Source organism: Mustela putorius, unplaced genomic scaffold (genome assembly GCF_011764305.1).
Source record: "Mustela putorius furo isolate JIRA1106 unplaced genomic scaffold, ASM1176430v1.1 tig00003983_pilon_pilon_pilon, whole genome shotgun sequence".
Taxonomy (NCBI): Eukaryota; Metazoa; Chordata; class Mammalia; order Carnivora; family Mustelidae; genus Mustela; species Mustela putorius.
Genome location: NW_025422123.1, coordinates 12,895,431 through 12,922,142, shown reverse-complemented (window position 1 = coordinate 12,922,142; position 26,712 = coordinate 12,895,431). Strand labels below are relative to the sequence as shown.

At 43.1% G+C, this 26,712-nt stretch overlaps 1 protein-coding gene across 3 annotated transcripts in view; it reads left to right on the top strand.

Moving 5' to 3' along the window:
* RCAN2 (regulator of calcineurin 2) overlaps nt 1-26,712 on the top strand; it is a 270,128-nt gene that overhangs the window by 4,125 nt on the left and 239,291 nt on the right. Inside the window, exon 2 of one of the 3 annotated variants that reach the window (XM_004739766.3) lies at nt 10,450-10,541. The exons of the other annotated variants lie outside the window; for them this stretch is intronic. The gene's annotated coding sequence lies outside the window, so the exon portion shown is untranslated. The remainder of the gene's footprint in view (nt 1-10,449; nt 10,542-26,712) is intronic. 3 annotated transcript variants of the gene reach the window in all.

Sequence of the window (26,712 nt, the reverse complement as noted above, 5' to 3'; positions counted from 1 at the left end):
AGCAAAAAAATCCAAACCATCCAATTAAAAAATGAAGACAAAGGATCTGAATAGACTTTTTTTTTTTTTCAAAGAAGACATATGCATGGCCAATAAGAACATAAAAAAGTGCTCAACATCACTAACCAACAGGGCAGTGGAAAACAAAACCCCAGTGAGATAGCACCTGACACCTATTAGAATGACTATTATCAGAATAAAACAAAACAAAATAAGGGGTAAGTGTTAGCAGGGATGTGGGAAAAGGGAAATCCCTGTGCACTGTTGGTGGGAATATAAATTGGTGTGGACATTATGGAGAACAGCATGGAAATACTGCACCATCTCACTTATATGTGGAATTTAAAGAAACCAAACTCATAGATCGGGGAACAAATTTGTGGTTACCAGAGAGTGGGGAATGGGAGGTGGAAAAAAATGGGAGAAGGGGGTCAAAAGGTACAAACTGCTAGTTATAAGATAAATAAGCCCTGGGATGTAATGTATAGCATGGTGATTATAGTTAATCCTGTACTGTATATTCGAAAGTTGTATAGAAAGTTGCTCGTAAAAGTTGTCATCATAAGAAAAGAAATGTGTAACTGCATGAGGTGATAAATGTTTACTAAACTTATGGTGGCAGACACTTTGCAATACATACAAACACCACATCATTATGAGATACACCTAAAATAAATACGATGTTATGTATTAATTATATCTCAATAAAACTGAGGGAAAAGGGCAGTTACTGAGAAAGAGTAGGTTTGAGAAGAATGGGGAATTTTTACTTTCAGCCTCAAATGAAAGTGCTCACTAGGCAATTTTATTTTCAAAGGTAATTTATTTCGGATGCTAAATCTTCTACTCATCTTACCGCCATTCCTGAGACTGTTAGGGCTGCCTTTAGAGAATATGGAGATGAATTTGATAGCAGGAGGCTGTTTCTACCTACTACCCCAAAGGCGAAAGAATGAACTGTCATTTACGTGCACTAGTAGTTGTAGTACAGTAAAAATAATTTTAATGATAATAACAATATAGCATTCATTCATTGTTTATGCCGAGCACAAAGAAGTTAGAGCTCCGTGAATTACCATGTTTGACCCACACGATAACAGAGTAAGGCTATTGTTATACTCATATAATTGATAAGAAACCCAAGGCAAAGAGAGGGTATATTATCTAGGCCACACAGTTAATAAGAGGTGCACTCAGGCCTGACCAGTGTGAATTAATATCATTGGAATAAGTCCTACGAGTCTGGATTGTGTTTTTTACCCTATGCTTGAATATTTGTGGCTGATGCTGTAAAAGAGAATAGCTCTGAGTCAGAAGTCCTGGCTCTCATCTGGGCTCTATACCTGATTTGTTGTATGACCTCTGCAACGTCACAGCCCTTCATGGGCTTTAGTTGTTGTGTATTAGTGGGAGAAGCAGTTGACTAGATATCTCAAGAGTCTTGACATTTTCAAGTCCTGCATCATGTCTCAAATTTTGCTAGAGAGCCACTGACTTAGGTTAAAATCATGCCTGGTCATTTTTAGTTTATTCTTATTTAATTTAATTAATTAATTTATTTAGAGGGAGAAAGAGTGCGAGGGGGAAAGGGGCAGAGGGAGAGGGAAAGAGAATCTTAAGCACATTCCATGCAGAGAGAAGCTCAGTCTCTCATTCCTGAGATCATGACCTGAGCTGAAATCAGAAGTCACCCGCCCAACTGATGGAACCATCCGGGTATCCCCTGCCTGCTTCCTTTTAGAATAGGAATACTACTACTACTCTTATTACTACCTCTTTTTCCTCTTTTTTCTCCTCCTGCTCCTCCTTCTTCTTAACAATATAATGGTTCAAGGGTTCTGTACATTACTTAGTGCTCATGGATAAGTGTACTCCTACTCCCCTTTATTTCATCCACCCCTCCCAATCACCCCCTCTGGCAACCATGTTTGCTCTCTGTATTTGACAGTTTGACTTTTGTCTTCTGTTTGTTTGTTTGTTTTGTCTTGTTTCTTAAATTCCACACAGGAGTGAAATATTAGGGTATTTGTCATTATCTGACTGACATAGTTCCCTTAGCATCATACCCTTTAGATCCATCCACGTTATTGCAAATAGCAAGATCTCATTCTTTTTTTTTAATGGCTGAGTAATATTCCATTGTATGTAAATACCATGTCTTCTTTATCAGATCATTTGTGGATGGACACTTGGGCTGCTTCCCTGTCTTGGTTCTTGTAAAAAATTGCTGCAGTAAACAGAAAGGTGCACATATCTTTTTGAATTAGTGTTTTTGTTTTGTTTGGGTAAACACCCAGTAGTGGAATTCCTAAATCATATGGTATTTCTATTTTTAGTTTTTTTTTTTTTAAGATTTTATTTATTTATCAGACAGAGATCACAAGTAGGCAGAGAGGCAGGCAGAGGGTGGTGAGGCTGGGAAGCAGGCTCCCTGCTGAGGAGAGAGCCCGATGCAGGGCCCTGGGATCACGATCTGAGCTGAAGGCAGAGGCTTTAACCCACTGAGCCACCCAGGAACCCCTATTTTTAGGGTTTTGAGGAACCTCCATACTGTTTTCCACCGACAGGGCTGGGCATGGAGCCTGCTTGAGTTTCTTTCTTTCTCTCTCTTTGTCCCTACCCCACTTGCAGCCTCTCTCTCTAAAATAAATAAATGAATCTTACAAAATTTAACAAATGAAAAAGACTAACTCAATTGAGGGCATGCCCTTAACAGTTTGATGTGAACTAGTCATGATGCAGGTACTAACAGGGATGTCTGACGTTGGGGAGCCCAGTTCAGTGAGGGGAAACCCTAAGGGGCACTGAAGTGGAAGACTGATCAGTTTATTTTAGGTGTGTCACTCAAATTCCATGAGACTTAAGTTCCTCATCTCTGAATAATTGGGGTGACTAATGTACATGTTGCAAAGCTGCTATAAGGGGTAACATAGATGACAGAAAGCAGGCCCTGCACCCCGGAGTGCCTCATTGAATGGGCTCAGTCAGTGGGCGTCCCCACCTCTTACCCCCAGCAGAATAGACAAAGGGAGGTAGAGCGTTTCTTAAGAAAGCCTTCTCCTACTTCATAGTTCTGCTCAGGGCCACCCCTTAAGAGCATCATTCCTCTACCTTAGAAAGTCGTAGATATTGGGAATATAAAAACACATGGGAAGTTAAAACCTTCCAAGATGTGAATCTCAAAGTATCCATTAGTAAATTACCCTCTTCCATGTAAAGAAGCTGCAAGATTCCATAACACAAAGTTTTAGGTTCCTCTTTTAACATGTCCTAAATATCAAGATTACTGTAAAGAAATAGTATGCCTAGGGTTGGCAATCCTGGATCCCATTATTATGGGATTATTACTATGGCAGCAAATAAATGTCGACAGAGTGACTTCCTACTCTCTGTTTGTGTGTATGCTTCCTTTGCCTTTAATGTGTTCCCTGTACTTGTGTTACCAGCTGCCAGGTGTCATATGTTGTAGGCTAAATTGATTAATCAAGTTGAAGATGTTTTAAGAAACAGCCTTGAACTCAACCGAAGCTGTTTTTAAGTCCCTTAAAAATGTGTATGATCAGGGGCGCCTGGGTGGCTCAGTGAGTTAAGCCTCTGCCTTCGGCTCAGGTCATGATCTCAGGGTCCTGGGATCAAGTCCCGAATCGCATCAGTCTCTCTCTCTGCTCGCCAGGGAGCCTTCTTCCCCCTCTGCCTTCCTCTCTGCCTATTTGCGATCTCTCTCTGTCAAATAAATAAAATCTTAAAAGAAAAAGAAAAGCATACGATCATGAATGGTACTTTCTGGAAGCTAACAAAAAGTTTCCAAAAATAGCTCAAACTTCCTCAAGTTCAGAATGCCCACAGAAAATATTTTCTATTATTAGTATGGAAAAGAGACTTATTTTCTCATCTGATTTCCCCATACACAACTCACTTTGACACAGGGATGAAACTTGCGTTTCCTAAGCTTTGGAATGAATGCGTAAGAAGATACCTAACACTTAACAGTTGCTGTTGGACCAAAGGATTGTATAATTTGGGAGCCATATCCTAGCTTTTATTCCTGTTGCCTTAGTTCTTTGTGGGAATGACTGCTTTGTTGTTTCACGTACTTGGGATGTGCCTATTACAATATATGACAAGTTCTTTGAGGGCATGGGCCATCCCCTAATGCTCTTCTTACGGAGTTGGGGATCAAGTAGAAAAAGGGTAAACTTGGCATGGAAAGTCCTGGATTCTCATCTTGGCGCTGTCACTTTCCAGCTATGTAACCTTGAGCTTCCCATTGACCTCCTAGTTACAGGAGCTGGCATTTGCTGAATGCTGTCCTTGTTCCAGACACTGTGCTCAGCACCCTGCATACGTTACCTCATTTAATCCTTACAACAACTCCACTGTGCGGGTATTATCGTCACTATTTACAGAGGAGAACATGCTGAGGACCAGGGGGAACAAGCCACTCAGAGCCCAGTCTCTGAATTGCAATTTTTCTTAGCTCTAAAAATTAGGAAAAGAATACTTGATCTTCCCACCTTTCAGAGTCGTGGGGATAAAATGCCGTGAGTCTGTGAATGTGCAGTGAAAAAACGCAGTGCCCTGCACGGATGTTAAGGATGCTTGCCACCAGGGGGACCTCCCAAGAGATCAGTTATAGTTGGACCTGCTATAGCCCCAGGTCTGTTTGGGGAGGCAGGGCTGCTGTGTATAAAATGCTTTTATAGAATGCATTATGAAAACTGTATTTCCTGGCCCTGTTTACTGTAGGTTGTTCATGATGCCTGTCTTTTTCAAGGGTAACTTACTTGTTGTCAATACCAAGACTTGACCAGACTGGGCCAGGAGGAACCTGACCAGGGCAGAGAACTAGGTCCTGTTGGTGAAGGGGGAGTGGACAGCATGATTTACAGACAAGAGGTAACTGCCAGAAGGGTGTTTTAGTACAAACAGGGAAGACTGAAAGCCAAAGCCAAGGTCGAGAAAGACATGGGCGTTATGTGAGGTGTAAGAAATCATCACCAGAGCTTACGTGTGAGAGACGGGTGGGACATGGAATCTGCTCAGAAAGCCTAGAAATATTCCCCAGTGTCTGCTGAAGCCTGTCTACTTAGCAGGAAAATTAGAGACCCTTTGGCCTGATTTTATAATGGCTTCTTTTTCTTGGACATACGTGCTTTCTGTAAAATTTTAAAAAAGTGAAAGCAGAAGAGTATAACAAGAGAAAATTAAAAAATCACATGTATCACCATGAGCAAACAATAATTAACACAATTAACATTTGTTGTATGTCCTTTCGGGCTTTTTATATGCCCTCCCAATGTAGAAATGGGATCGAACTGTGTGTAGAATTTTTCACTCTGTGCATTTCACCAAAAATTTTAAATAACTTTTCACGCGAAGTCAAAATATTTGTGAACTTTGTTTTCAGTATCTGCAGATCATTCCCCTGTATGATTTTACCAGATTCATTTACCTTCCCCCCATTGTTGAACATTTAGATAATTCTCAATGAACCAAGTTACCAAATTACTTTAATTCCAATAGATGGACCTTTTTAAGGCTTTCTCCGTATGTTGACATTGCGGTTAATTGTTTTTCCAGGAGGTTGTTGTAACTAACATCTCCAAGAGCAGTGCATCAGAACGTAGGTGTCCCCTCTGTCCTGCTTACAAGCAGTTTCTTGGTGGAAGTGAGGGGTGGTTGGTGTTAGTGCTTTCCAGAGATAACCTTTACTCTGGAAATGTACCTGCTTAACCATTGCTTCAGGGAGGTTGGTGCTTTTTTTTGTGGGAGTTGAGAATGTGTGAGTGGAGAGATCTGGTAGCTTTTACATGGGTGAGTGTTTATAGGAGCGTTGACTATAGTGGATTCACTTTTCTCCCAGTGGTTTTGTTATCTGGGGCTGGGCATATGATGCCATGGGCCATATGGAGCCAGAACCCTCGAAGCTGCCATTGCAGCCTCTTGAGCTACTAAAGCTGACTTACACTAAGTAGAATAAGCAATCTCTGTTTAAAGGAACACTGGTTCAGTTTGCCTTTAATTCCCGAAAAATATGCACAGCAAATTTGCATCCTTATTTGCTTGAGTTGGGTTTCACTGGTTCCCTTCCATGGCTGTCAGGGCCTTTGTGGGGAAAGCCTCGGACAGGCATGTCTTTTTCACCTTCCAGGAAATGAAACGATGCAGAGGACACTCTTTCGGATAAATAACTTGGATTTTTCCATTGGAATCTTCTTAAAAATCAGTTAAATGGTTATTCTAGAATTTTATTTTGAAGATTAATGAGATTAGTCTTTCACCAAAAGTCTCTGCATTCACTCTTAGGCTATCATCCACCATGTTGGCTATGTTGACCAATTTATTGAGGTAAATTGTCAATTTGTATCATTTTCCTCCCATGAAATTTTCAGCAAGACAGGCTAAGTGAATATAATTTATTTTTTTATTTTGACTGTCGCCATTAAAGATAAAAGTCTAGTAATGGGGTCTCACCAGGACAAATCAAAGTCCAATTTATACATATCTCTTGACGTTTAAAAATTTGTCCAGAAAGAAATTATTTATTTGATTATCGGTATCATATGAATTTTGAAATAGAGGATGGTAAATTCAGATAAACTAATGGTAGTTCAAACAAAAATTTATATGCTCAAGAGCCAAGTCTCAACTTTGACAAGTGAAAGCAAAGTATTAGTTCATGAATATGTTAATTTTTTCTGCTGTGTTGCATAAGTGATACTCATTTGAACTTTTATGATGTACGAACAACCGTTTATAAAAAAAGGTTAAATTTTGGTCAGGCAAGATATTCAGCAACTGATCTATCATAAATGTGTTTATTTGGTGTCCTTTATTTTCTTATTTTTCTGTCTCGGTGATTTCTTTGTCACTCACAGCTGTTGTTGAGCATTAAACTTCAAAATCTGATAAGGTGGCATCTAGGTGAAGCTCTGAATTGAAACGCTTGCTTAGTCAGGTTTTCAACGCGGACCTTCTGACCTGTGTCTAACCGCCACAGTTCATGGAGACCCCAAGGGGATTCTTGGTCCACATCTTGGTTGTTGGCTTGGTTTCTGCCTCCTGGGATCTCGTGGGTAGGGAGAGGGGATTCCTCCTTTTGGTCTGCAACTACACTGGGAGGGCTGGTGTCCTTCTGGAGGGCCGGGGCGGTTGGCATGGCCCACCACCTGTGTGCGGACCCATTTGGAAATGTCTCTGGGTAGAGGTGAGATAAATGGTAAACATGGAGAGTTCGCTTCTCTTCCGTGACATGCAGGTAACTCTGATTCAAACCTTCCTTCAGGCTGCGTGAAAACTGTCCAGACCATTAAATCAGAAACTGAGGATGTTAAGAAGTTTAGCCTGACTCTACATAGGCTCAATTGTGTATTAGTGAAATTATTAATAACTCAATAATTAATTATGTGGGGGACAGTCCACAGTGGTCCTGTGGGAAGACCCAGATGTGTGGTTTTGTCTGTGTGGTTCTCTGCTTATTTCATGCTTCTTTTTATTAACCTAAACAGCTCCCGGGAGGCCACAAAACAGGCACTGTAGGGATGACCCTGTTATTCATGAAAAGGCCTTCAGGGTCTCCAAATGTGGAAACCTCCAAATGTAGTGGCTTCTCATGAGGCTTCTAGTTTTATTCTTTAAAACTGCTTTTTAAAAATCCCACATTTAGGTATGATTCTACTTTTTGCAAAGGCTCTTGTCTTGAGTGAGAAGGCCCAGTCGTATACCATACCTTCAGTGTTTCTTCTCTAATTGAATAGAACCTCTTCCTCAAAGGACACCTGGGTGGCCCCGTCTGTTAAGCGTCTGCCTTCGGCTCAGGTTATGATCCCAGAATCCTGGGATCAAGTTCTGCATGGGGGTTCACTGCTCAGTGGGGAGGCTGCTTCTCCTTCTGCCTGCTGCTCCCCCTGCTTGCGCTCTCTCCCTTTCTCTGACAAATAAATAAATAAAATCTTAAAAAAAAAACAAACCCTCTTTCTGTTGGCCCAGCTGTCATGAGGCTCTCATAGCTATGCCTGGCTATTGTCTTACAACTCAATCCAAGGTGTGATACTATGAGAAGGTTATTTTACCTGAACAAAATTAAAAATACGTTAATGGATATGCATGAAAACCAATCCTAGGTATTTTTATGACAGTATAAATTTCAAGGGCATATCGTTAAGGAAAGAAGATCCAAAGAATAATAAAGACGAGAGACATTCACCAACTGGTGTGTGTGTGGGCTGTTTCCAGTGTTTCTGGGAGGCTGATGTGGTGGATTTCCCAAGAGATCCCAACAGCACCGTTCTGCACCACCTCCCATTGACCATGAGTTCTCTTTTAGTTACTGTTTTTCTAGAAGGCTGATTCTAGATCATGACAGAGTCCTCCCTCTGACTTTGTTCAGAGACTTTCCCTTTAGGATCTGTCACCCACATTTTTCTTCTCAGGGACCCTCATCTCAGTGATCCTAAGGCTTTGAAAAGCTGAAGTAATAACTTCTTCCTTCTAAAAGACTGGGTAAGCAAGTAAAGATATAGATAATCTTCCTGAAGGGAAGGAAAAAAAAAAGAAGTGATGTTCTGATGGTAGAATATAAACACTTTGCTAAAGGATATTTTTTTAGTGTAAAAAGAGAAACTTGTAGTCATTTGAAATCATCTAAATTTAAGAACATCTAGTAGAAATGGGTCATTATTTAGTTTGGTGACAGATCCTCCCTGAGACAGTTGTTTTCTTTGCCAGATGTTTTTTTATTCAGTTTTAATTATTCTTTTTTGATCAGACCAGTTTTTTCAGTGATTTTCCAAGATTTATATCTCTTTTTGCTTTTGAGTTCCTACTATTGAGATAGGTTTATTTTGTTTTTGTTTTTTTTTTGTTTGTTTGTTTTTTAAGATTTTATTTATTTATTTGAGAGAGAATGAACAGAGGGGAGGGACAGAAGGAGAGGGAGGAGCAGATTCCTACTGAGCAAGGAGCCTGACACTGGACTGGACCCTGGGATTGTGGCCTGGGCAGAAGGCAGATACTTAGCCAACTGAGCCACCCAGGCGCCCCTGAGATATGGGTATGCAGTTTTCATAGTATCCTACTCATTGCTTAGTCCGTTCATATACCTCTTTTCTTATCCTAGAATTGGTGGTGGCTTATTTTTATTATGCTAATACCATTACGAGGTTATTCCTCGTACATTGCAGACTTTCTGTCAGTCTTGTCTGCTGTCAATCATGTCAATGTAAATGCTGCCAAATATGTACATTCCTTTTCCTAATTACAAATTGACTTTTTTTATGGCTGCTTATTAGTGAACCCCAGGAGACCAATAATAATCATTGAGACAGGGCTGCTAGAGACCAGATATTATTTGTTCAATTTCCTAGTCTAATAAATAATGAACCACTAAGCTGTTTATAAATAAATCAAAAGTCCTTATAATAAATAACAAAGAAGCAGTTGCATACAATTTGCAGATATAGAATGTTATAGAAAGGCTACAAATAACAATAATCAGGATAAGAACCTTTTTACTAATGAGAAATAATTTAGAGCACATTTCAAACTGTATAAAATTATAGGTGGACATTCTCCTGTTTCCGCTTCTTAAAATTGTCTTCCTTCAGGTTCCTTCTGTTCTGGATTTCCCAAAGCCCTGAGCTCTCCTCAAAGGAGCCACTGGTTTTTTTTTTTTGGAACCTGTATTTATGGCACATACATGGGCTAATCTTTATATCTCACTCACTCATATATTCATTCATTCATTCCCTCATATATTCATTCATTCCCTCACACCTACTATGCACCAGGTCTGTGCCTACTGGGGGATGAAAGTCAGGAGGGCAGAGTCCTTATCTTCAGTGAGTCCAGTGAGTCCAGTAGACTCGCAGCTTACTTGTTTACCTACACCTCTGCTGGACACTCAGTACCCGGAGGCTGAACTGCCTCAACTCCTTAGTGCTGTGACCCCCTGCTGTCCTCGCCACAGCGTGCCTGTGGTGGGCACTCAGTCAGTGGTAAAATGAACCGGTCATTAAATCCATTCTAAATAGTTCAGAAGCACAAGATTAATGATTCCAGCACCTTCCAGAGTCTTTAAAGCCTTTGTTCTCCTCACATAATTGCTAACTATAAAAAAAAGGAACTCCAAAGATAAGTGTGTCTGCTTTTACTTCATGTCTCAAAAGGCCTCTTCTCAGAAAGTGGTCTGGGCTTGCGTCCCCCTTCCGTCCCGAAGCCCAGGGATGGCCGGTAGGGTGTCTGGACCTCCCACAGGCAGATCTCATAAGGGCTTCTGTCTTGAATTATTTGAAATGCTTCTGTTATGGTAAGACAGTGTGTTCTTCCCCCACCCCCCCTTTTCTTTGCGAGGCTGGGATGTGTGACTAAACAGAAATAATTGTGGCTATTGAGTACCTGTTAAGCAGCAGGCATGGGGCTAAGCACTTTCCACATGTTATCTCTTCACAGCCCTGAGAGCTAGGCTCTGTTTTTAATCCCTATTTTACTCAGATGACGGACTGAGGCTCGGGAAGTGGACTGCCATGCCTAAGGGCTTGCAGGTAAACCCGTGCTGGCTCCAGCTCTACATCAGGGGCCCTTCCACCTCTGCAGCCCATCACTGCTTGTCACAGTGAGGCCTGTGGAGGCATTTGTGGGGGAGGGGGATAGGCCTTCTGCGTGGGAATGTTTAAATTTTGGGGGGGGGTGTTCTATTTCTCTGATAATCCAAAAGAAGGTTAGCCTATTTTGGATCAGCCCGAAGATGGTCTTTTAATGAGTAATAGTGACATGTGATTTTGGTGCCTGAATTTATGTTGTTATATCCAGTCACGTTGGTGTCAAGACCATTTCAGTTGCCTTGGACTTAAAGGAATGAACTGGTGGGCTTCTGCCATTTGCCTTACGGGAAGGCACATGATGGTGTGGAGCTCTAGTTAGTGTTGCGGGAAATGAAGAAACGTGGGAGGAGAGTCCTACTTCAGGGTGAGTGTTGGGAGCATTCCGAACTCCAGATTGTCCACCTTACCATCCTTAGTACGGGTCACGGTGAGGGTGGAGGGTTATCTTAGCAAAACAACGTCACCTGAATATCACATCAATGCTGTTCATTTGAATTGGATTTTTTTTTTTTAAGTGTCCTTTGTATTTGGTTAGAACATTTATTGGAATGTGATGATTTCAGAGGAATTGAAACCGTAAGAACTCAGTTTTCTGTTTGGACACATTTAGGTATTGTCACAGTAAGAATGGTTTAGGTCAAAATTGGAACGGAGGCAGTATATATATTTTGTCCTATAAAAAGTGGTTTGTACCTTTGTCCGATCTGAACAGACTGAACTCTGCACTCCATGGTGAAAACTTCCTAAAACAATGCTCGTCGACCCACCAGGGGTCTGGCCTTTAGCGGGGCAGGCAAAGGAAATTGATATTTCCTTTCAACCTGTTCGTGGTATCTGGGAAGGTTAAGGTCTGACCTTCGAAGAAATTCTCCCTTACTGTGGTCCTCCTCTGACCCGCCCTATCACTCAAGGTGCCTTTCTGTTCTTTGTTACTCTTTGTCCTGACTCAGATAACTGACAGCAGTATCTGCCCATCACCTCCGGTTACCTTTTCTCGGCACCTCCGTGAGGACTGGTGAATGCAAGCTATGAAGTAGTCCCAGCCCCACCTCAGCAGAGAAGATAAGGACCCCGTGTTGAGATTGAAAAGGCTTCTGGTTTGAAAGGTCTTTCATTCTGTCCCAAATTATTACATTCGTTGCTTTTTTGGGTAAAGGAAAGGAAAGCCCTGTAAAATGACACTCAGAGAGTCAGTCACATGTGACAGTGCATTTCTCCTGAGCTCTTTAGTATTGCTCCCGATGAATCCCTGCTAAGATTTTTGGAGCCCTGAAACGGGCCGGTAGGTTGTGATGCAAAGAGAGGAGAGGTTCACTTTACAGCAGGAGGGCACGCAGCGCGGTGTGTGGGCTGAGGTCTGGGAAGCTGGGCAGTACATGCTGACATAAGAGCAAAACCAACCTTGGAGAGATTTGGGGGGGCTTTAAAAGAGAGGGCATTTTTTTTCTGTATTCAATTTATTGTCCTCCTACGTAAAATTTTAATACGGTTTCCCTATTTTAATAAAACGTGTAGACAATTGTCAGACACCTTGAAGTGCCCAGTCAATATTTGTGACTACTATTACCACGCTCCTTTACTATACCCTGACAGCCTGCATGGTACAGAGAGCGCGTTGCAAGGTGCAGAGTGAGGAAGTCAGAGGAGCTGGGCTTTTGTCCTGGGTGGGCTGTGGTTTCCCCATGAGAGACGGGGCCTCCCCTTCCCCATTTCGGCCTCGGATATCTAGTTTATACCGTGAAGGAGTTGGACATATTTACGACCAAAGTTCCCTCCAGCTCTTTCATCATTCGTATATTCTTGTCCCGGCAACAGCTTATTACAGTATCCTTAGAACCTGCATTTCATTATTGAGAATGGCCATTTGTTACTATTTTTTTTTTTTTAAGCTCATCTTCAAATGCAGGGCTCTTCTTAGGCAGGGGCTATGGAAATTCTTACTTTGGTCATCTTAATTTGGTCATCCCTAGCTTTCCAGGACGTCATTAGCAAGAACTTGAACGAAAAGTTCATCAAGTATTTCCACGTGTTTGGAGTTAGCCATTAAATGGTAGGAGCTGTGGCCACCCTTTCTCCAACGTTATTTTTAACTGTACTGTCTTCTGCAAAGGTACTTTCATTATAAAGATGGCAAGATGGAGGGGTCCTAAATCTTAGTCAAGTCTTCAGCTGACCCTGGGGAGAAAAGGATAGCACTGATTTTGTAGGAATCATTAACTTTACCTTCTTTTTATACCTTGCATCTCTTTTCAGTAGATAATATTTATATTACTAGGTAACACCTGTCTAGCTTTTATTATGTGCAATGTGTTAAGACTTTTACTTGTAATATGACTTTGATCATTGCAGTATCTCTATCCATTTTGGACTGATGAAGAAACTGAGGCCTGAGGAGGTTGACTAACTTCCCCAAAGTCACACAGCTGATCAGTGGCTCAACTGGTATTCATAGCCAAGCAGTGGTGCACCAGCATCTGTGGTTTTAACACTATTTGACACTCACTTTTATATGTATTACACAAAAATGTCATGGACTCAATTTTACTGTTTCTATGAATTGAGCCTTAAAGAGCTTACCAGCAATTTTATCCTAAGAAGGATCAGAATTTTTGCCTCTGCTTTTCCATTTTTGACTTCTTATGCTAGTAAGTAAGCGATTAGGAACCCAAAGAGTTCTTACAATATTCAGTTCTGGGGTTGTAGAGGGGAGAAAGGAGGACTCTGTGGAAGTAGAGATGCTACTGGGCACTTAATGTAGCTAACACTTTCTTTTGCTTTCTTCCTGCTTAATACTTTCATGTCTTCAGTGGCATAGAGGCCTGACCAATCACTCAATACAGTTGAACTGGAGGTCAAGCCAAAGGACCTCCCCACCTCCAGGAGCCTTACAACCTGTGAGGGCTGCTGCCATGTTCTATGACTCACCATTGTGTCTACTATGCCTGAGTACCTTGCACTTAAGAAGTGAAATACTGTTGAATGTTTTGGATCGATTAGATGACATTGTAATTACATTACTACCAGTATTCACTGTGTTGTTTTCTACCGAATCATCAGCAGAAATCTTTCATAAGCTTTATGGATTATTTCTTTTAGTTGCATGCCATGTACATGGCCATGCATGAAATATATGTATATATATTTGTATTTTTAAAATTTATTTTTATTTCTTTTGTCATTATATTAAGATTTGAGAGATCTTCATTCTAGTCCTGATTCTGCTCTTCTAGCTGTGAGACATTGGGCAAGCCATTTATTTAACCACTCCGAGCCTGAGTTTGCTACTCTGTAAAACAGGAATTGTGATAACTGCCCTGTGATCTCATGAGGACAGATAGGTTTGGGGCTGACAGATGAAAAACATTAGTATTTTCGACATCACCCACCAGTGCTTCCTCATTATCTAGTCCTGACTCCCTGACTCCTTAATGGTGTCACCTTGCACATCTGCCTGTTTTTTCTTTGGTTCCAAATTTTTAAAAAGGAGCCCATGAGCACACCTGTTAGACTAACATTGACAAAGTAAGAGAGAAAGAAGACTCTTTTTGGTGACTGAGGACATCCCTACTGGACTCTGAAAGCCAGGACAGCACAGATCTTGGTGGTTCATTTTGCTTTGTTGTGTTCCTCAAGAGCCCGGTAGACCTTCCGTTTTTGTTTGTTGAATGAATAAGCATAAACTTGCACCCCCCTGTGTCGGCTCATGGCATCAAACAGCCAACCTGCTCTGTACCAGAGCAGACACAGCAATCATCAGAATACGCTGGCAAGGATAGCATGTCAGCAACTCTTTTTGCATAATTGAGAGACTAACTAGAGTGGAGGGAGAGAAGTGATTCCAGCAAAATCAATATTAAGTAAATAAAGAAATAAGTCAAGATTGAATTCCCGTTGTTTTTCCTGTTTGTAGAGAAGTGAAGCCTTGAAAATCATCTTTAACTTCCCTTCAAGTAGATTGACCCTGGAGAAATAAGGTGGGAATAGCAACCTGCTCTCATCTCCTATCCATAAATAAATAAATAAATAAATAAATAAATAAATAAATAAATTAAATAAAATCACCCCCACCCAACCTCCAAGGACTTAGCAATTCAATACCTGCCTGCGGTTAAAAGCCGCCGATATTTACCGGCAAGGAGTTAGCCCGGGCTGACAATGACTTTTAAACTACGAGAAGTGTGCTCCAATGAGTGTTTTTTTGAAAAATGGCCAAGAGATGTTTCTATGACATCCTGTCCATGCTTGCTCCTGATTTCTGTAGAATTAGTAAAAGATAAAATGCCACTGTTAAGGGCTTCCTCTTAACTAGTAGCCATAGAGTCCTAAAATAGGGTCCTCAGTTATGTGCAGAATGTCTTACCTCCAACCTGATTTCCAGGTGATCAGTTATTACCGAGTGCTTATTGACCTTCCTCTAGGACATGTGCTAGCTGCGGAGGGTGAAATGTGGGTCCAAGTTATGTTCTTTCCATGGTCAGAAGGGGCCTCTTCCTGTTGGAATGTGAAGTGAAGTTGAGATAAAAGAACTTTTTCGATCTAAGCTGGTTGGGGGTTTATGATGCCAGGGCCAAGGAGGAAATGCTCAAGTCAAGAATGATACTGTATTCTTTGGCAGGTTTTGATGTTACTCAACCCTGAAGAACTCTGATTCCTGTCAGGGCTTTCTGGGGATTTTTAAAAAATTGCTATAACATCAGCTTCAATGAAAGAAAGGATTTTCGGGTATTTACCTGGGCCAAGAAGAAACATTTCCAAAGCTTCTAGGAGATTCTTATGCAGAGAAACAGGAAAGTCATTTTAATCTGGTTATTTGTCAGCAATTGAACAAAACACCTAAACAAATCCTTGGAAATCCCCACCAGTGCCTGAAAGAACACCCTGCTTTACAGAAAAAAAGAAAAAAAAACCCCAACATTCAAACCATTAGACAGATATGTTCCCCTAGAGAAAAACAAGCCTGGACTTTTTCCTAAGGATACAGTGGGACTTTGGCATATCATATCTGGAAAGAAAATTCTATACCTTTTGCTGCCTGTTTTCCTTTCCCAGCTACTCAACTTCTTTATCTTGTACAATTTAATTTTTGTTCCTCTTTTTTGTAGCTGTCCTTTTAAAGGTCACGGAACCCTAATCTGGAAACCGAGGTTACTTCTTGGTCTTTGGCTTCCCCTTCTGTGTAGCATGAATGGCACTGACCATTCTTCCTTCCTGAAACTCATCCCTTTGCTTCTGTGAGGTTTTTAAAAAAAAGGTTTCCGGATTCCCCACCTTATCCATCTCCATCCATTTCTCTTTTCAAACCTACCATCGCTTACTGTAGTAGTCAGGTCAGGCTGCCAAAACAAAATACCACAGACCGAGTGGCTTAAACAATAGAAGTTTATTTCTCACAGTTTCGGAGGCTGAGAAGTCCAAGGTGAAGGTGCTGGCTGTTTCTGTTCTTGGTTGAGAGCTCTCTTCCTGGCGTGCAGACAGCTGCCTTCTCACTGTGTCTTTCCACAGCTGCCTCTTTGTAGCTGTGTGGAGAGAAAGAGAGAGAAATCTTCCTCTTCCTCTTCCTATAAAGTTACCAGTCCTATCAGATTAGGGCCTCATCCTGATGACCCCAATTAACTTTAATTTTCTTCTAAAGAGCCCTTTTACAAATATAGTCACGTATTGGGGGTTAGGCTTCAGTATGGAGGGGGGGACACAATTCAGTCCATGGCATTCTGCTCCTGGTCCCCAAAATCCATGGTCCTCTCACATGCAAACTACAGTCTCTCCAACCCAGTAGCTCCCAAAGGCTTAACTCATTTGAGCATCAAATCTAAAGTCGAAAATCCAAAGTCTCATCTAAATCAGATATGGGTGAGACTGGAACTCGAGTCATCTCGAGGCAGAATTCCTCACCAGCTGCGAGCTTGTGAAATTAGACAAGTTATGGGTTTTTAAAGTATGGTGGTAGGACAGGCATAGGTTAAACATTCCCATCTCAAAAGGGAGAAACCGGAAGAAAGACGATGGGTCCCAAGCAAGTCTAAAACATAACAAGGCAAACTCCATGAGATCTTAAGGCTCAAGAATGATCGTCTTTGGTTCTGCCCTGCAGGCATCAACCCCTCTGCGAGGCCTCGCCTATGGGGCTCTGTGCCCAGGTCTAGCCCTCTGAAGCCAAGGAGGAAGCAGCCCTGTCCTTGGGCCGGAGGTGGGACTGGCAGCCCTATGATCTTGGAATCATCTTTGAAGTCTTTCTTCCCTTTTATTGAAGGATAAAGCACGTTCATTCCATTCATGATTGTTTATATATTCTCTACAAAGCTTGGGGCGCCCTGGTGGCTCCAGTCATTAAGCCTTGCTTTTGACTCAGGCCATGATCCTAGGGTCCTGAGATCAAGCCCCACATTGGGCTCCCTGCTCAGTGGGGAACCTGCTTCTCCCTCTCCTACTCCCCTTGCTCGTGTTCCCTCCCCCTCTGTCTGTCTGTCCCTCTCTGTCAAATACATAAAATCTTAAAAACAAAACAAAACAAAAAACAAAGGTAGAAGCTTTCTTTCTAGCTGTCCTCTTCTCTTTGGGAGCTATCACTGAAATCACCTTTAACATCCACATTTCTACCAGGAGTCCTTTCTTGGCAGTCACACCTTTCCTACCATGCACCTTAAAACTTTTCCAGCCCTCATTCAGTACCCAGTTCCAAAGCCGCTTTCATCGTTTAAGGTATTTGTTACAGCAGCACTCCATTCTGAGTCCCTGAATCTGTAGTAGTCTGAGTGGGCTGCTGTAACAAAATACCATAGTCTGAGCAGCTTAAACAAGAGAGATGTATTTCTCTGCTTGCTGGAGGAAGTCCAAGACCAAGGTGTCAAGTCAGTTGGGTACCTGGTGCGGACTCCCTTCCTGCCTTGCAGACAGCTGCCTTCTTGTTGTGTTCTTCTATGATAGCTTCTCTGGGTGTGCGCTTACTCTTCTCATAAAGCCAGGAATCCTATCAGATGGGGGCCCCACTCTTATGACTTCTTTTAACCTTGATTACCTCCTAAAGGTACCCCCTCTCCAAATAGAGCGGAAGTGGGGTCTAGGGCTTAACATATGAATTTGGAGAACAGGGAGCCCCGTTTAGTCCCAGAGACTTCTTGCAGAACCCTATTGATAGCTGCTTCAGGCCACTTCCAGCCATATACCCCTCTCATCCTTAGCTGAGTTCTTGGGAATTGTGTTCAGATGTGTATGTCATATAGTACTCTGCTGCTTCAACAACATTCTCCACCTCTGGCTTTTACCAATCAACAGGATGCAGATTTTATGTCTGCAATGTACATGACAAGATGGCCTCACCCCTGCCTCTCTCCCATGCCTGGGTCTGGACTGCTGTAATTTTCTGAATATTCCTGGAGCTCTCCCTCTCCCAGGCATTTGCTCAAGATTTTCCTTCAGCCTAGAGTGTTCTCCGCCTCTTCCCACTCTCCTTCCCCTGCCCTTTCCCTAAACGTATGCTGCCTCCTCACTCTCTATTCCCTAATACTGCCTGCTTCTAAATCATTTTCGGATTCTCCCCTCCATCTGGATCCCTGCCTCCTTTGAAACCCAGAGCACTGGGTGCTTATTCCTATCTTCTGATACTCACCTCATTCTCATTGCATCCCGGGTCTGCGTGTCCATGTGGTATCAAGGTGCCTCTCCTTTCCACCTGCTCATGAGTGAGTCTTTCTGTCCAACTTCAAATCATCTAAGGGATCTTTGCACACAGTAGGTTCTCAATACATAATATTAAAGGAGGCGTATGCAAGGTTAGATGGAATAGCCAAAAGTTAAAATAGTATCTTTGTTTTATAAATTCGTTCTCACTGTTTTCATGAGGAGTTACATAAACAGTGCTCATAAGATGGAATTTACAGCAGAAAATAGTTTACCTCCCTTGGATATCTTAAATAAATTATTCAGACCTGAGTGGTAACCAGCAGCCTTTCATTATCTACTGTAAAAATATTTCAGTGATTGATCTGATAATTATCAGGTGAAAAAAAATCCCATGTTAGTTTTATTAGCACCACACTCTAACCAACTGAGCCAACTGGCCAGCTCCCATGTTAGTTTTAGATAACCTTTGGTTTCATGTTGAAAGTATTACTGAAGCCATACCTGGGCTGAGCCTATAGAGCGCTAGCCCTGTCAGTGATGGGCATGATATTGTCCTGTGATTACTACAGGTTCCTGGTGGTCACATGGATGAATCCAGATCATTAGAATTCTGAGATCTTATTGGTGACTTATAAATTATAGTTTGTCATTAAAAATAATAAAGAGAGGGGCACCTGGGTGGTTCATTCGCCTGGGCTCAGGTCATGATTCCAGGGTCCTGGGATTAAGCCCAGCATAGAGCTCCCTGCTCACTGGGGAGTCTGTTTCTCCCTCTGCCTGCTACTTCCCCTGCTTATTCTCTCTCTGGCGTGTGCGTGTGTGGGTGTGCGTACACATGTGCTCTATCAAATGAATAAGATCTTTAAAAAAGAGAATAAAGAGAAGAGAAAAATAGCAGAGGCAGCCAGTTAATTCAGTTCACAAGACACTGAGTGTCTGTTGTATGCTGGGTATTGAGATTTAGGACTCTCTGTGTGTATGTGTGTGTAACATAATCCTTGCCATTGAGAAGCTATAGAGTAGGGTCATAATTGATCAAACTGTACCATAAGGTGTTGCTTATAGGAGAAGAAAGGAGAAGAATCATGGGTATACTTTAGGAATTTCCACATTAATGGGAGAAGACATAATGTATATGTGCCTTTAAATATGGTTTATAGCAACAGAATGCACGCATGCATGTAATCAAATTGTCCTAAAGCATGACGGCTGATTGTTCAGAACTTGAAGCCTAGGGAAATCATATTGTCATTTAAGCAAAAACCTCAGACTTGAAGCTTGATACTCTTAGGCAGCCCTGATGCTAGTCCTGTGAATACTTTCCTTCTCTCTGGGCTGCTAAAAGCCACATGTGGTAGTTCTACTCTGGATATAAACATCCATATCTGATTACATCAGAAGAATGGTCCTCCTGTACCTTCCTTCTCACATTGATTTGGGTAATTCATTTGGAAGAGTCCTCTGGATTCCTTCTTCTTTCAAGGAGGCCTGTGTGTCTTGGAGTGGGCTAACACGAGGTTAAGTTTTGATTTCCCCATTTATTTGAAAGATTCTAGTGATTCCCAGCTAGTTTTTTTAAATACAGCCCAGCATTTGCAGACTTCATTGGAAAGAAGGCAATTAAACAGTTACAGGACTTGGGGCGCCTGGGTGGTTCAGTGGGTTAAAGCCTCTGCCTTCAGCTCTGGTCATGATTCCAGGGTCCTGGGATGGAGCCCCACATCGGGCTCTCTGCTCAGCAGGGAGCCTGCTTTCTCCTCTTTCTCTGCCTTCTTCTCTGCCTACTTGTGATCTCTGTCTGTCAAATAAATAAATAAAATCTTTTAAAAAAATAATTAAAAAAAGACAGTTACAGGACAGCTAGATTAGGGCTTTGATGGAGAAATACAGTATGACAGGGAATTCATCTTGGAGTTAAAATTTTTCAGTGGCCTGTTTGTTGCCTGGGTGAGTACGGGGGGCGGGGTGGGGGAGTGAGGAGAGGCAAGGATTAAACTAAGACAGGAGCTACAAAGGGACTATCTCTGGACTTGGTTAGTTGCTGTTGGGTATCTAAAATACAGCTATAGGTCACAGAATGTTGCTGTGAAAAGAAGGTGCCCATATATCCACTTTTAGAATTTATATGATGCTTTTATGTTAGGAGGCACCTACCACCTTTTAAAATGTAGGTTTCTACTGGGTTGTTTGGAATTTGAAAAGTATTTTCTTGGAGGAATGTCAGAAATTATGACCAGGTGCCCCAGGCTGGCTAGTCCAAAAGGCTATTGTGTGCATGATGTATTTGATAAAAAATACCAGATTTTTGTTTTTAGAAACTGTCTATGTTGTGGCAGGAAAATGTTCAGAATTCCATGTTGGAATGCAAGTAAGAGAGTTTTTTTTCCTCTAGCCTTCATGGGGACAAGATTTCCTTTTTCCCACCCCACCTGTTACTATGCAACATGAAGAGGAATTCTACCAGGTCCAGGGCCCAGGGACTTGGGATTGGTGCTCTAGTAGAGATAGAGGCTGGCTGGTGGGGAAAAGTATATATGATTATTGATTGTTGAAGGAGGTTCTCAGCAGTATTTTAAGTTCTTTACGTGTATTATCTCATCAAATTATTGCAGCACACCCGGGAGATGCTACCATTGTGATTCCTGTAAGATGCTGGTGTGTTCCAGGACTCAGACCTTGGACTTCCTCTCTCTCTAAAACCCCTTGTCCAGTCCTATGGCTTTAAGTCTCATGTATGCTATCCCCCTCCCCACTGAATTCTAGACTCAGCACTAACTGCTCCTCACTGAGATGAATGATAGGAATCTTCTCCTTCAAAGTCCCAGTGTTAACTTCCACAGTCTTTTCCATCTTCATAAATCGCAGCTTCATGCTTCTAGATGCTAAGGTCAACACTGTGGCTTTATCCTTGAATCTTCCCCTGCTCCATATCTAGTCCATCAGCAAATAATGCTAGTGCATTAAAACTATCTGGAATCCTATTGCCTCTTGCTATTTCAGCTACTACCTGTCTGGTGTCTACCACCATTATCTCCTGTCTGAATTCCTGGCAGTAGATTCCTAATTGTCCTTGCTCTCTTGGTCTACTCTCCAAAGAACAGCCAGAGAAATTATTTGTAAACATAAGTCGATTCATGAACCCCTTTATTCAAAATCCCTGGAGCACAAAGCCAAGTCCTCTCCAAGGACCTGTACTACCAAAAGTAGCACATGTCCTGGCCTCCTGCTTTTCCTCTGGGCTCATTTCCTGCCACCCTCCCTTGCTCACCATACTTCAGCTACAGAAGCCTCCCACCTGTTCCCTAAACACACCCAGTCCCCCAGCTGTGGGCCTTTTCCCCCCTCCCTGCTGGCCTCTTTTACCTGATTGGTCCTTCTTCTAGATACCAACAGGGCTCACCCACTTCCATCTTGTCAGAGACAGAGTCCTAACATCTCTCCGTAAAATATATGAAATAACAGGGGGCCTGTACTAATCTGCTATCCAGGTTTTAATAGACTGGGGGAGTCCTCTGAAAGGTATCTGTGTCTGATGGTGTGGAGGGTGACAGCACCAGGAAGGAGGGTAACGAAGACTGAGCTGTGCATGTTGCAGCCAAGCTTTACTCTCCCCATGTCCATGTCAAGGGCAAGTCATCTTTAAGTGATCATTACACTAGTTTTCTTTTCCCCTCATGTGATGTACTTCCTATGTCCTTTTAAAAATACCCATTCACTGGGTACATTTTTATTTTATATTATTTTTATCTTATTTTAAGAGAGAGAAAGAGAGCACACACACAGGTGTGCATGAACTGCAGGGGAGGGGTGGAGGGAAAGGGAGAGAGAGAATCTTAAGCAGGATTTGCACCCAGCAGGGAGCCCTGCACAGGCCCAATCCCATGACCCTGAGATCATGACCTGAGCCAAAATCGACAGTCAGATGCTTAACCGACTGAGCCACCCAGACATCCCCACTGAGTACATTTTTAGTGCTTTATGTTTAGTGTTTGAGGCAATTGCACATTAGAAGTAAAAAAAAAAAAAAAAATCAAGGTTCTGTTTGGAAGAAGGGAAAACCCAGTTCTAAGAAATGGAGGAGATGAGAAAGTACATGAACTGGTAGAGAGAAGGAAAATGAAGGATTGTCTGGGTTGGTGGAACAAATATTTTTGGGCATCTGCTCTGTGACAGACACTGTCACCAAAAAGGCAAAACTATTAGGTAGCTATAAAAAGAGACAAACAGCAGCGGTTTCTCAAAAAGCCACACTAGCCTAAAATAATGTCTCTCATCTTTCCTACTTCCCCTGTACTGAGTTAGGCTGTAGGGATCCAGTGGGGTCTTTGACCATCTTAATAAGAAGCTTTGACATCTTAATGAGAAGCTTCGGATTTGTTGGCTGTTTCCCAGTTAAACATGTGGAGTGGTTCTGGGATTGGCTAGAAGAGCAGGAAGTTGAAGGGGCCCTAGTGTTCTACCCTGATATAGAGAGCTTCCAAAGCCATGCTGGAATGCTTGGCAGGCCCCTCAGACTGTTCTAGTTGTACTTGTCTGGAGTCTGCAGGTTACACTGGTGAATCTGCCATTTATTTTCCTGATGGCTGCCATGATGATTTCTGCTCATTAAAGGTACAAGGCTTTCCATCTGCTCTATTGGACAAGTAGAGAGATGATGTTCATCCTCCTCCCACTTCCTTTCTTATTTTCCTTTTTGTACTTTCAAGTTTTTATTTGAGTTCCAGTTAGTTCTCACTTCATTTCAAGCACGGCCTTTGGCATAGGGCCCCGTAGAGGTCTTACAGTGTAGAGCAAGATGGCCACCAGTTCTTAAAAGGTATGTCGAGTGATTAATCCACGACCTGTGTCTTCCACTGATTCAGTGTCTCTCCCTAAACCTTCTGCTGGTCTCCACCAGAGACCTTCTTGCCAATACAGGTTCTGTCCTGTATCCTCTGTGAGCCCGGCCCCCAACTGGTTGTTGGCAGAGTGAGAGATGGGGTGAGTTGGCACCTCAAAGTAACTGGCCCCAGTTGCAGCAGGCCAAAAAGGACTTTGATGAAGGTTTTGGTTTTTTGGGTTTTTTTTCCTAAGCTAGAATCTGGGTCAGCTCTGTCTTGTAAACAACACATGGCACCAGAAGTGGGGGACTAATTTTGGATCCTCCTGAATTGTGAGTTTCTGACAATGTGGAGGACACTGGCCAGCCTGTGTTGGCTTCTCCAGTTGGGGCCCTGGGTTGAACAGGCTGAGGGCAGGCCGCTGCATCTAGAAAGGAGAAGATATTCTCTGCTGTGCAATGCAGCGGTCCCGTCAGGACTAGCTCCTGTAGGAACCTAATAGATACTGCGCTTGTAAGCTTGAAAGAGGGAGAGGGGAGAGGGAAAAAGAATGAACATTTTCAACCAAAAAGGTATAAAAAGGGAAGGATTTTAAAAGTGACCCGAAGCCGTTAGGGCTGTGACTTACCTTCAGATCAGGACTGAATTGGTAAATGTGCCAGCAGTGAATGGTAAGGAAGGGACCGTGAGAACACACAACCTGAATTGAGCGCGGCAGGAGACCATGAACACCTGAGACTCAGGAAGTCCCTCAGTTGAGAAAGTGGCAATCAAAGGTGAACAAAGCCCTGGAACATCTATTAGGGCAGGGAGGTAGGGGGAAGGGGGGGAGGGGCCGAATGATCGGGAGAATAGCATAGCCGCAGCTCTGGTGGAGGCTGGGGTGTTTCATTCCATTCGTCTTGCCAGCGAGACAGCGGATCAGGAGCCATGCTGGGTGCCAGGCATTACAGGAAGAAGCAAGCATGCTCAACATATGGGAGGAGATGTAAAAACGTCAATAAATGCGCTCCCTTTGCCAAATGTTGTAAATAACAATGCATGTGCAGAGAGGCAAACAGGGCAAGCGGAGAGGAGGCGCTGGGCAGCCCTCCCAGGGTGCTGGCTGGTGTTGGGGGGCCTCCAGCGGGCGGGGGAGAACTTCTCTGTGAAGTACCCCGGAGCCTGGTTGAGCACTGGTGGCACTTTTAGCTGAGTTGGAGAAGGGTGCTGAAGGGAAAGAGAATGACAAGTGACGCTTTTCAGTCTGCAGCAGGGAACATGTATTAGCAAGCTAAATACACGGGCTGAGAAATTCCAGCAAAGTCCTAATTCTTGCTCTTAAAGTTCTTTCAGACCCTGAGTCTAACACAAAGTGTGCCTTCCTTGGAAAGTAAGCAATTATCTGAGAACAGGTAAGCAGTTAGAGTTGCAACGAACTGTTAATAGGATTAATAAGCGCAGGCCGGTGGTCGTAGCAAATGCTGGCATTTCCTGAGTGATGATAGCGGCTGTCTCTGGCCTAGTTTCTTCACCAGCATGATCTCACTTGAACCCCTCAATAGCCTTCTCTCCCCCTCCCTGTCCCATCCCCCACCCCAAAGAGAGAGAGAGACAGACCAAGAAACAAACTCTTAGTTCTAGAGAACAAACTGATGGTTAGCCAGACAGGAGGTGGGTGGGCAGATGGGAGAAATAGGGGATGGGGATTATGGATTGCACTTACTATAATGCAAAAATAATTGAAAAAAAAAAAGAAACCTTTTTTTTTTGAAGATTTTATTTATTTATTTGACAGACAGAGATCACAAGTAGGCAGAGAGAGAGAGAGAGAGAGAGAGGAGGAAGCAGGCTCTCCACTGAGCAGAGATCCCGATGTGGGGCTTGATCCCAGGACCCTGAGATCATCACCTGAGCTGAAGGCAGAGGCTCAACCCACTGAGCCACCCAGGTGCCCCCAAAAAGGAGCTCTTAATAGTCCCGATTTACAGCTCTGGAAACTGAGGCTTCGTGAGGGAAACCAGCTTGCCTAAAATCACCAAGTAAAATGGCTGTGGAAGGAGGATTCAGACCGAGACCACAGAGCTCAGCCACCACCACCAGTCAGCAGTGGGTGGAGGGCTGGGGTTTGAACCGGGGTCTATCTGACTTCTGAGTTCTTGGATTTCTTACCATAGAAGCACAGCCTCTTCTAAAGACCTGAAAACAATCGAATACTCACCCAGAATTTGGGTATTTGGGAGCGGAGGAAGGATGGGTTTAGTCCCTATAATAACCCTATGAAGTTGGTGCTCTTATGGTCCCCGTACTGCATACACTGCCCAGAGATGTCCAGTAACATGCCCCAAGGTTACACAGTGAGAAAGTAGCAGTGCCAGGATTCAGACCTGACAGACCAACTCCAAAGCCCACCCTTTGCTTTCCTCTATAGTCCGTGTCTTTCTGTGTGAGGAGACTGATGACTCTAGGAAGGAGAAGATGACGTCATGTGAGAGACAGTTAAGGAGTTGCTCTGTTGAGGACTAAGGTGGCCAATACTAAAAACTGTTAATGTTTCTTGAGCCCTCACAGTGTGTCCCAGTCATTGTTCTAAATGCTTTATTTGTGTTAGCTAGGAAATCCTCAAACTGGCACCCTAATGGATACCATCGTGTTCCCCAGTGTTAAAGCAGAGTAATTCAACTAAGTAAATTTGAAGATCAAATTGGCTTTATTAAGCGATTCATGCATTGGGCAGCCTCCCATCTAACAAGTAGAGGAGAGCTCCAAAGAGTTGTGTTGTACAACATGGCGGGTATTTATGGGAAGGAGGGTAGGACAAGAAAGTTATTAGCCACAGGACGAATAGGATTGTTTCAGGCAAGATCACCTTCCTCTTCCTGGGTGGCCATATCTTCCATCGGGGTGGTGGGGTTTGGAGAGGGCCCATGGGACAGGTTACCATAGGTGCTGATCAGAAAATTCCTAAGTAAATGGTTAAAACCTCATGGGGGGGAGGAGGTTGAAACTACAATTAGCTTAATATTAAGCCCACGTTTGTTGACTTGGCCTTGGTGTAAGGGATGCCAGTTTGGGCACCTTGGCTTTCTTTTTAACGCTTCTTTATGGATAAGGAACTGAACCCAGAGACACGAAGTTACTTTCCAAGGACAGGCAGCTAGTATGTTCGGAAGCTGAGAGTCACGTTCAGAACTTGAAATCCATTCAGTTCGAGAAAGGCCACCTTCCAAGGATGGTGTCCTGTTTAGCAGCTCCTGGGGTCATCGAGGTGGGGGAGACCCAGCCACAGCCCCTGCCCTCAACAGTGAGGGGGGAGTAAGAAAAAGGACGTGTCTCGAGAGGTGGGACAGACACAAGACAATGGAGTCTGTGAGGGATGATCTCATCTCGTGCACTGGGGCTCAGAGTGGGGTCTGAAGGCAACAGCCCCAGAAATGACTTCAGCATGAGTGGTGTGGTGCTGGGTGGGGCTGGGGGCGGGCAGGAGCAAAGCTGAGATGTGTGGAAAGCTCAAGGAAGTTGTTCAGGGCCACCCAGCAAAGGAGCCGTCAATAACTGATGCTGTTGAGGTCATTACTGATGGAGCTGGAACTTGGTGCCGAGACTAGGACTTTCCTTCTCTGTGCTAGGTAGAGAGTAGATACATTTGGACAGGAAGACTGTCGTCTTCTTGTGGGGGTCCTGGTTTGCTG